Genomic DNA, 292 nt, shown 5'->3' with positions numbered 1-292 from the left:
ATTAGAGGAAGATCGAGGACTTCAAAAGTGATCAGAGCAGATCAAAGTCCAGAAGGAAGGGCAGAAGTCAGTCTTCTAAGAGATCTAACAAGTGTTACCACTGCCACAAGGAAGGTCACTTTAGAAGGAACTGTCCGGATAGAAAGAAAAGTTTTCAGGAGAAGCCCAGAGATTCTGGAGAGGCAAGCGTAGCCTCAGATGGCTATGATTCAGCTGAAGCTCTGGCGATCACAGAGTCTGAATCTAGCAGGGAGTGGATTCTTGACTCTGGGTGCTCCTTCCACATGTGTCC

The sequence above is a fragment of the Phalaenopsis equestris genome, unplaced genomic scaffold (genome assembly GCF_001263595.1).
Source record: "Phalaenopsis equestris unplaced genomic scaffold, ASM126359v1 Scaffold000251, whole genome shotgun sequence".
NCBI classification, from domain to species: Eukaryota; Viridiplantae; Streptophyta; class Magnoliopsida; order Asparagales; family Orchidaceae; genus Phalaenopsis; species Phalaenopsis equestris.
The sequence above is the reverse complement of the archived record's forward strand: the minus strand, read 5'-3'. Positions refer to the sequence as shown.